Source organism: Benincasa hispida, chromosome 8, assembly GCF_027475165.1.
Source record: "Benincasa hispida cultivar pf3 chromosome 8, pf3_genome.v1.1, whole genome shotgun sequence".
NCBI classification, from domain to species: Eukaryota; Viridiplantae; Streptophyta; class Magnoliopsida; order Cucurbitales; family Cucurbitaceae; genus Benincasa; species Benincasa hispida.
In genome coordinates this window covers 57,403,279-57,414,344 of record NC_143485.1, presented here as the reverse complement: position 1 = coordinate 57,414,344, position 11,066 = coordinate 57,403,279, and positions in this window count along the sequence as shown.

The window sequence follows — 11,066 nt, the reverse complement described above, 5'->3', positions numbered from 1 at the left end:
CTCCAATCTCTACATGGCCTTAGTTAGCTCGGCAACATGGGTGATCAATCCTTGCAACTGAGCTTGAAGATCCTGTTGAGACTGAAGAGTACTATTAGCATGTTCATTAATTGAAAACTCCATAGACTGAAAAGTACTATTAACAAGTTCCTACTCTTCCATCGTGTCAACGTGAACTAATTCATGCCTCTGAACCTCTAGAAAATCAAAGGAATGGTCTAGCAATGGCTCGTCCGACCTCCAAACTAAAGTTGCAAACTAAGCAACAGGGTCACTCATACTCTGCAAGTTAGTCCTACCCTCGGCCTCAAGGCGAAGACTCTTCTACTGGATGCGCTCGAACTCTTGCTGCCTAGGGAGGTTGTCTTGCTCAAACTTAAAAGATGGGTCAGCAAGCTCCATAACCAAAGCCTCTAAAGACTTAGCTCACTCTAAAGATTGAGAATGAGTTGACTGATGGTGTTGTGAAATCTTGGCCGCCAAAGCTCTGTTATCCTGAGTATCCATGGTCAAAGGACTCCCTCCACCAAGAATGGTGAGGCTCATAGTCCCAAGGACCATACTACCCCTCCTCGACGAATCCACATGATGCTAGCATCCATGGCAACCTCAGGCATGCTTGCGTGGGATGCTTCTCGAGTAGGCAATTCCCGCACACTTCTATTTGTTGTGATCTCATTTTCACCAAATGGTGCCAACCAAGGAAGTTGACTCAGCAAGCTCGTGGCGAAGACCACTTATCTCGTCATCAATTTGCAACTTGGATTTGGATGTCCAAGATTGATTCGAAAATCCTGGCATGCTTAACTGACACATAAAAAAAATAAATCAAAGCAGAAGAAACTTTAACTAATAACTAACTAAAAAGAACTAATTGCCTCTCCTAGAAACAGTGCCAATTTGGTAGGAACAAGTTTACCATCGCCCGTAAAACCGTGCCTACAAAAATAATATTTATAAATCACCAAACTAACTACTTATACTAATTGGTAGTAACTTCGACAAGTCTAGGGTCGAAACTCAGAGAAACACAGAAGATTAGGTCATCAAAACTCATTTTCAGTTAAAGAGATAGATGGGGGCAGGGGGTGTGCATTGATAAATGTAATTTAGTTCATTGAACCAATTTATGACTTAAACTTCTTGTTTATGCTTAGCGAAATTGATTAGAATCCGAACCAATGGTCCTAATTATCTAATTAATCAAAATGCATAGAAAACGTATCCGCTCCATACAAATTAACAAATTTCATTAAGTTCTAGGGATTATGCTAAGATGAGTGTTTAACTTCCAACGTCTAATTAAACAATCAATATGGTTTTTTTCTAGGTTGATAGGAGTAGTCCTTTTTTCCTAATGAACCTATTGCTTCCATTAGGGTTAACTTATAATTATATGTCACATATTACAAGTTAATCACAAGGCATTAGAATTAAAAAAAATATTGGGCATTAATCAACAATTAAAATCATGCAATTCATAAATCTAAGTTCAGATTAAAACTCATAGAAAAGTTCATATACATTAACAAATCGAAATCACACAAAACTAGATCGAGTTCCTCAGAATCCCTAAACTTAGAAACCAAAATCTTACCTTCCCATGGGGGATGAGAAGCTCTAATCTGACATTACTCGATTAACTACTAAAGAAACACCCAAAATACAAAGTGGGAGAGAAAAAAGAGGGGAAATTCGACTGAGGCCGAAGGTGGATGAATTTTTCTGACCTAAAGTGAAGAGACATATGTATAAGAGTTGGTCACAGTGTCGCAACACTGCAAGTAGGATTGCAACATTGCCCTACCTTGCATGCACATCCATCATGATGTTCGTAGTGTTCCAATGTTACATTTAGCGTTGCAATGCTGCCTGTTTTGCCCAAAATAGGTAACTACTGCCTTCTAGTGTTGCACAATGCTCGTTTGAGCATTGCAACACTTCATCCATGGGTGTTTTTGTCTGTTCCTGTCCTTTTGATGTATGGTTGCTCAAATTAGCTCCTAATTGCTCTAAATTAACCCTAAATAGCTCGTAATGATTGATTCTATCTCCAAGATGCTCAATGCCTACAAAATCATCAAATAAACACATTAAACATAGTAACGACCTAGAATTAAGAAGAGGAAAATAACATATTTTCCGTGTTATCACCCAAAACTGCAGAAAGGTTTGCCAAGATGTACACTCGGGCCTTCTCATTTTCCTGTGTCCATCGCTCATATGCTTCTCGAATATTTCGAGCAGCATTTGCAACTGGAATGGGAGGATAGTCCTTCATTAGGACAAAACGATGGTCATCGATGATTAAGATAGTGTTAATTGTGTTGTTCAAAGATATGTAATTATCGTCCGTTAGTTTTTCGGTGGCAAGTAAATTAAGAGTCATGAAGTCATAATGAATAAATTTGCTGAAACCATACAAATTATTTATATTAGTCTATTTTCATTAAACCATTAGAAAAAACCAATCAATTTTAACAAAATAATCTAATGTACTCTAAGTGACATCTATTTTGTAATGATACTTCAGTGAGATAGGACAAAAGCCACCATAGGGTGATTAGGTGGCCTTTCACTAAAATGAAAATATCTCAACCAACAGATAGAACAACTCCTTATTATTATAACTATCAGTCACCATTGTTCGGTCCATAAAAAGTTAAACTCCCTTAACATTTCTTCTAAGTGTAACCCCTCATTTTAGATTCTAGAGTTCCGCCCCAATGAGTCAACCATAGGGAAAAACCGATTGGGGAAAAACTAAAGTAACCCTTATCCATTTCTGAGTTTGAATAAAGCATCATGCAAAAATTTCATCCATAGGGGGACACTGAAGGTGCCATGAGGCCGTGCATGAGACTTTACTTCAAACTAATGAGAGAGGCCGAGGGATGTGTTGTTACACGTCCCACTCCTACTTACTATAAACACTCTCTCCATTCACCTTAATATTGATCTATCCAAACACCATTCGTAGGGGGACACTCAAGGTACCTCAAGGCCGAGTATAGATCTCACAGTGTGAACTTTTAGGGAGAAACGTGAAGAGGATAAAATGAAGTATCATATACTACATTTTCCTCTCACTGAGCATTTTACCTAGGGTTAATTAACTTAGGAAAATCTGGCTATTTATTTTATCTAAGTGATTGTTTAATTTGCCCAAAAACAACATTTGCTTTGGATAGCTAAATAATTTTGATCAAAGTTCATCAAACACTTTAACAAATATTAACCAATAATTACATGCTTGTAACAAATCTAATTCACCTTTTCAGGTTAGTTCCCAGGTAGGGGTGTTACGTTTTTGTCAACTTAAATAGCGAAGCCTAGACAAAACTAGCCTTAGAGAAAAGGTCCCTTATAGATATGATAACTTATAGAAATACAAGTTATTTATACCATCTTATTTAGAATATGTAACAAAAAGAAGAAAAAAGTTGCATTGAACATATAGAAATTGGCTTAGAAATGCAAAAGTTGTAAAGTATAGGAAGCACACCCGCTAACCCCATTGCGATGGCAAAAAAGGGATGTCCAAGTCTTTGTTTTGCAGGAAACAAGTCACCGCATGCAACGATCCCTCGAGGACAAAAAGAGCAACGCATGCAACGATCGATAGTGCACTGCATGCGACGGTCAATCGAAGACAAAAAGAGCAACGCATTCGTACCGAATGTGACGATCAATCGAGAATAAAAAGATCAATGCATTTACACCACATGCGGTGATCGATCATAGATGAAAAGAGCGATGCATTCGTGAGGATTTCTGTATAGCTTTTTTGTTGTATGATTTGACAAATTGAAAGTGGAACAGAGCGGACATTTCCACCAAGCCGTGGCAGAAAAAAAAAGTAGCTTTTCAGAGCGGGACCACTGTCGAGGAGGTGCGAAGGTCTATAAATAGCTACATCAATTCCAAAGAAATGAGGCTAGTCTAAAGAGACATTGATTGAGAATTCGCAAAAAGTTGGTCTGAAGAGACATTTTAGAGAAAATCCAGGAGAAAGACGAGACAAGTCCGAAAGGGAAGTCTCGGGAGCCAGAAATTCATCCACAAGCCCGAAGGGAAGCTCTGAGCAAAGATCAATTCTACCTGGGAAACTATCATGAGAAGGAAGTTTTCCACCTCACTCCTCCTACATGCTGGCAAGCAAATCATCTCCGATCAAGATCCGTGTCAAGACATTGACACGCTTTCCTTATTTGTTCTCACTTTCTATTCATTGACTGTGTTCATTTCTAATCTTTCATTCTTCTATCTGTAACAAACGCTTATCTTTATCTTTTAATATCATTATCATATTCATCGTCATTTCTCTATTCTCCACCATACATTCATCGTCCATCTCTCATCATGTGTAACTAATCCCCAAGGTAGGGGGGAAGGATTAAGCAAGTAAGTTAATCCTTGTTGAAGAAATCTGCTAAGTTTAGCTAATGCATGCCGACATCTTCACCTGTGAGAGCAGAAGTGAAGAAGTTAATCCACCTCTCGAAAGAAGGTTGATAGAATGCATTAACTAAATCAAGAAGTATTTCCAGAGATGGAAACAACCTTGCATTTACAACGTTCACCCCTGATTCACCATAGAGATATGTGAACATGGCCGATCACTAAGAGCTGTAAGCCAAGGGAAAGCGGAACCTTAGTTACATCCTCTACAGGATTGACGAACTTGCGATGTCCTTTCCCCCAACCCATTCTCTTTCTCACACATTTCACAAGACTTGCCATCGCATTCCATCAGATACTTGCACATCTTCACAGTTGTTTGTGTATTTATTTATTTATTTGTTTATTTAATTGTCACCACATTTTATTTTGTCAACGCATTTTACTTTTCCAATACAATTCATTATTATTTTGTTTTCGGTCGCATATATCACATTAATATCGCATTGATCATCGCAATCCCCGTGTTCGACCTCAGATCACTCTGAGAAACTTGCAGTGGAATTATACTTAGTTCTAGCGCAAGAAAACTTGTGACATACGCGTACTACATGAACGCATACTACGAATGCATATCAGCAGCATCACATACATTATTTTAGAACATAGTATCACATTTATTATCGAGAAGCGTGATTCATCACCCCATAAACATCATCCACATGTCATCACCATATCCCTTCATTTCCATCTTTGCGGCGGCATTACATTGAATTGCATTACGTTCCGTCCACAATTCAATTTCAATTCACTCAACAAGATACAATTGTTACAATGTCAATCTTTTAAATAAAACCAATTTAATCATATTAAACCGATTAAAGATTAAACTAAATTTCTATTCTCATTAGAAATGTGATCTTAAGTCTATATGATTCATATTTTAAAACTATTTTAAAAAATGAATTTAACCTAAGGTTTTCATGTAATTAGATTTATTGATTTTAATTTCTAATTTCATTTTGTTATAACAATTATAAACAAATGAAATAAATTAAAACCATATATTGCATCCACTGACATACTTAGTAAATTATAACAACTATAAATTAACTCAAGTAATGTCATGCATCATGCAAGTTCATTTTATTACTAACATACATAACAATTATATATTAAAGTAATGAAATTATTAATAACATACTTTAACATACGTTCATACTATATATTATAACTCTTATAATATAAATTACGCATCTATATGTTATTATGCATGCATGCATATATTATAACATTTATACTATATGATGCATGAGCATGTTATAAAATTAAATCATGCAATTAAACATATATTATAACAATTATAATATAAATGATGTATGAAATTAAATGCACAACCTATGGTGGGATTTTATACTATATGTCATACATTATGGTATATAATAATAAAATTTAAATCATATATCACATGCATAATTTAAAGGCAAATAATGGATCAGGATTGGACATCTAAAAAAACTAACTATTACAAATTAATAGTCATTTGGTTCGAAACAAGTGAATTAGGCCTTGAACCGCTCAAACCAGACCGTGAACTACTTGAACCAGCCACGAATCAGTCCAGGAGAACCCAACCAACTCGAACTAGACCAGTAGACTACGAACTGTGCATCTTCTCCATCTCGGAGTGTCATCATGTTGTGCCTTAGCATCACGACACTACATAGAACATTTTCATCCACTGCATCGTAGTGTCGCGACGCTACTGTATAGTTGCCCATTGTACAGTTTTGAACACATTTGAACGCTTCCGATTGTTGCCTCATTTTCTTTTGAAATCGACTGGGAATAGCATGAGCGTCTAAAAAAACAATAAATACAGACTCGATAAAAATTTTATGCCCCAAAACATGGGCCCTTACAAAATAATTTTGTAAAAATGAAAGTAAAAAACAAAGTGCCAATCACGAAAACTATCCATGATTGCAATACCAAACACATTCACAAAGATTCATTAAATGAAAATTACAGAATACTTAAATCCCACCATATACTGTAAAATCCTTCTGAAATTTTGGAAAAATTTGGGCCAAAAAACCTGGCTGTGATACCAATTGAAACAATGGTAATTGCAATTGGTAGCATCTTTAGGAAGAATAGCCAAGTGTATAACATCATTTAAAAAAATTGCAAATATAGATAAGTCTATCAGCGATAGAGTTCTATCATTGATAGACTCCCAAGTATATCAGTGATAGACTTCTATCATTGATAGACTCTTACCAGTGATATGGCCTATCACTGAGAGACTCTTACTAATAATATAGTCTATCACGGATAGACTATTTGAATTTGGCCATGTTGCAATTTTTTTTTTTTTTTACATTATGTTATGTCTGCTAATACTTTGGGTCTAATGTCTATATTTGCAACTGACTCTTGAAAGAACCATTGAAGGTCCTTGAGCAGAAATGGGATTGGACCCAAATCTCAAAATTTACAGAATATTTAACTTTACAGAGAAGACAGAATGTTATGCAATTAATGTAAAAATACAACATGCTCAATAATACAGAAGAGAATAGGGAAGAGGAGACTTACCCTTGAAAAACATTCTGTATAAAAACATATCCTCTTCTCTGTAAAAACACAAACTTGAAAATCTTAATTTTCAAATGGCCACCACCAAAATGGTCTCTCCTATATTATCTGGGATAAGAATCTAGGAGTGTGTGGGCTTTGGCTTTCTGGTGAAGTAAATTATTAATTGAAAGAGGAATTGAGATATTGGGAAAGCAGAGGAGAAGTTATAGAACTCTTCTATAAAACTACTTAAGGAAGAAGAAGATGAATCAATCCCCTAAACTGTCTTTCCCACTTTTGCACAATGTAGAGAGAAAAAGGGGGAGGGAGTTACAACTCCCTCAATAAAATTGTGTAAAAAAATAATAATAAATAAAATTAACTTTAATAAAAACTTTAATATATATTTATATGATAACCACTTCATCATATAATAAATATTAAACTATATCGTATCTCAAATATAACATATAACCTAGTGTTTAATATTGTATCCAGTACAATAGAACCTATAGTTCAATTCTCTCAACAATGATATTTAATATAAATCCAATTTATATTAAATTTAATTGTATGAATCCAATTCACATAATTAATATTTGAATCATATTCAAATATTTAATTTTTCTGAAATAAACTTTATATTATAGCCAACCCAGAACCCAACCCAACCCAAGAACAAAACTAACCCAACCCAACCCTTACATTTTGGGTTGGGTAGTCCGGGTTGTTCAGGTTGTTGGGTTATTTGAACACCTCTAGATACATCTAACAACTTAAGTACCACTGATCCCTCTAATGAACAATAAATCTTAGTCCAACAATGACCAAACCCCTCTCGGGTCAGAAGAGAGTGTGGTGCCACATTGTTCAAGCCCAGAAATCAACCCTTAAGGAAACAATTTATCTATTTATTCTAACATTGGGGAAGGAGGGAATTTCTTCTTGTGTAGTTGTGTTCCCAACTCCTCAATCAAATGAATCCCTAAAATGATAGGCTTATTGAGTCGACGATCTGGCCCACTCTCACCCATACAAGTCAAAGAACCAACCTCATAGGCAGAAGTTCATAATTCACTCAGGATTCAGGTCATGTTACCTATGGTCATCCTGGTGAATTGTAAGTCTCTATTATGAATGGCGTTATATAATGACACTAGTCCTTTCGTGGTTCGGTCTTATACAAACTCCTTTGTATAGAGTACCTCCATTCACATGTCTCCACATGAATGATCACGATTAAATCATTTGTAGCACTTTACAACAATTGTAACATCTACAAAGCGGGTCGTACTCGTAGTATCATCAGGATAAGGTATGCAGCCTTATCCATCTACTAAAGACCATTTAGTTTATCACTTAAACATGATCTACCTATATATCTCTATATACATGTTTAAGCTACAAGATAATATTGGGCGTTAGTTTATTGATTTGTGGGTTTAATGTTACAATTTTATTAGATAAATAATATGTTTGTACAATATAATTACAAACTATAGGACCTTATGAGATTGAGGGCATCAACCGTAACAGATTAAACGTTTGGGCTTCCAAGCTTTATAGGTCGAGTAACTGATCGAAGCTCGAGGATTATTGTCGCTTATAAACCCTACTAACCAAATAAAATTTATAAATCTCTGAACAATCAACTCATAGTAGTACGAGTGGAATGTCCAGTGTCGATCCATAGAGAACCGATTTAGATTTCTTAATTTAGAAACTTATAGGAAGTAACCAAGTGGGGGGTTTGTGAAGATGATCTATGTATTTGCATGAAAATTAAAGTGTGGAAATGAATTAAAATGTGAAAAGTGAGTTGAGTGAATTTTGTGTAAAAACAATCAATCGAACAAAAAACCTAGCTTAGGTCGACTTCATTTATTCTACTCCCTTTCGATTATATCATGGATTTATTCAAAAGATCAATGTGTGAGTTTCCAATTAAACTTAGCCTACTCGATTAGAATCCTAACCAGTAGTCCTCAAGAACGAGTTAATTCAAAGAATTAGTGAGAATCCTCCACTAATCAACAAATCAACAATTATTAAGATTAAAGGAAACGTTAAGCCAAACAATCGATTTCCCTCGTCTAATAAATTATTTGAGCATGATCAATCTAGGTTAGAAAGTAATGCTTATTAAATAGGATCCTAATTTAACTTCATAAACTTACTTAACCTTTGCCTCTAGGTGATTAACTACCTAACGATTACAAATTAGAGCCAATCAATCAAACCATAATAGCTTAATTTGTTAGATATCCATGAAAGATAGATTGAAGAATGATTACAAGATAAAATCTCAATAAACAAGAACAATTCTTAGCAAAATACAACAAAATCTCAAGAATCAAGTAGGAATGGAAATAAATTACAAACCCAAGCTAAGTTCTTACCTCTTAGCCACAAATCATGCTCTAAATTCAGTAATATTCTTCAATAATGCTAAAAGTGGCAAATTATTATAGGATTCGAAGGAAAGGAGAAGGAAAACTCGAGCTAAAAATGAAAAAGGGTGTTATAACCTATGATGCGGACGAAACTTTGCTATATAGCAGCTACCGCAGCGTTGCAACGCTGACCTATTTCTTCACAAAATAGGCAGCCTTTGTCCCTGATCATGCACAATGCTCTAACTAGGGCAGATTTGTAATTCCTTGGTCTTCTTTCCCCGTTTATGCAATTTAGATCCTATCTTAACTGTTTTACCGTCTTTTCGTCCCCAACATTTCATTCGACCTCTTGTACGCTAGAGACCTACAAAATTATCATTTAAACACATTAAATAGCCTAATGATCTATAATTTATTCAAATATATCACTTTGATATATTATATAGTAATAATTATCAATATACATTATATTAATTTGAATCTCATAAAAGTATTTATCTATCTGATACATAGTATTAATTATAAAGAGAAATTGCATGAGTGACAATTTAAAACTAGTATTTTGCATGTGTGTATTCCATATTGTTTATTTTGAAAATACGAAAAAAAAAAATTAATATGAAATTTCGTATTTTATTTATTCCAAAATTATCCTTATACAAATTTCAACGTTCTTTCTATTGAGTTTAATGTCATAAATCTCGTATATCTTGTAGTTCGTATTTTGAAAGAACAAAATTATTTATTTAATAAATAAGAGGTATTTTATTTGACATTCAAACTGCATTAATTCAATCCAATAAACTAAGATTCAAGGTTATATGATGTCACTTGAACAATATGTGGTAGACAAACAAGTAGTTCATGTTCAATTTATAACCTAAAATGTTTACAGTAAATGGATAAGACTGGGTGCCTTATTCTGGTAACACTATGAACACGACCCACTTTGGAATTGTTACATGAGTTGTAAATATTACAGACAATATGAGTCATATTGTTCATGTGGAGACATGTGACTGGTGGTATCCTGTATAAAGAGTTTATACAAGATCGGACCATGAAATGATTGATTTCTCTTTATAACACTATTACTTGAAGAAACCAATATTTTACTAAGATGATCATAGGTGACTTGACCTTAATTCTGGGTGAGAGTGATTGTATTAGCCGACTTAATAAGCCTCCATTTTGGGGATTTCTCTGAGTAAGGAGATGGGAACACATGTACACAAGAAGGAACTCACTCCTTCCCGATCATAGGAAAAGTACATAAATTTCTCCTTCAACATCTGATTACGGGTCTTGAACAATGAGGCCTCAACCTCTCACTGGTCTGAGAGGTGTTAGTTTATAGTTGGACATAAATTATTTGTTCATTAGAGGAATCAGTGGTACATAAAGAGTTTGATGTAACTACAAGGGTAAAACGATATTTTGACCCAGTTGTAGTTATGAGCAATTTGTGATGGCCGGCTCGCTGTTGATTGATTATATGCATGGACACGAAATACATCTGCAGTGCAAAGAGTGTAGCTATTGACCTTTAGTGGAGTGACCGAAAGTTAATGAATATTAATTGATTTAATTAAAAGAGTTTAACTAAACTAATCCCATATAATTGGAGCTTCAAATCTATAGATCCATAAGGTCTGTTGTTAGCTCGTTAAGGATAGGAAAAAGAAA